Below are 619 nucleotides of genomic sequence, written 5' to 3'. Positions count from 1 at the left end.
ATAGCAAAACTTGTTTTTTTTTCTTTATTTGCATGCCCACACATATTCCCCAGCCCGAGCAGTTCAGTGATGAAGTGGAACCACCAAAACCTGAAGAAGGGGAACCAGCAACTCAAAGTCAGGATCCTGCACCTGCTCAGGAGGGAGAGGGTGAGGGAGCATCTGCAGGTCAAGGTGATGGAAAGGGAAGAAGAATGCCTGCTTGTGTGCCCGTGTGTGTGCGTGTGCGTGTGTGCATGTGTGTGTGTGTTATGCATTGTCACAGAGCAGGAACAGGAGGAAAGAAGTCAATGGAAAGAATGCCTGAATTTGACTGGAAAAGCCAGGAGGCTATGTACTTTGCAGCTTAGCTTAGTTAAATCCCTCACTATGATAAAATTTCTCGACTTTATGAATGAGAGAATAGAGGTGCCGGGATTGTGTTTTATCCGAGAACCCTTGACTGGTGAAGACACAATTTGTACTTTTTTCCAAGGTTTGTGTCTTCCTATCATCTGTGTTGCTATACAGAAGGAAATGATTTTGCTGAAAATGCTTAAAACTCAAATGCTTTCCTGTAAGGTAGCTTAGTACTGGCCCAAGAAGAGACCCAGTTCAGAGGAGCAGGAGCAGCTCCAAA

This window comes from Mandrillus leucophaeus, unplaced genomic scaffold (assembly GCF_000951045.1).
Source record: "Mandrillus leucophaeus isolate KB7577 unplaced genomic scaffold, Mleu.le_1.0 Scaffold395, whole genome shotgun sequence".
In the NCBI taxonomy this organism is placed as follows: Eukaryota; Metazoa; Chordata; class Mammalia; order Primates; family Cercopithecidae; genus Mandrillus; species Mandrillus leucophaeus.
Note: the sequence above shows the minus strand (reverse complement) of the source record.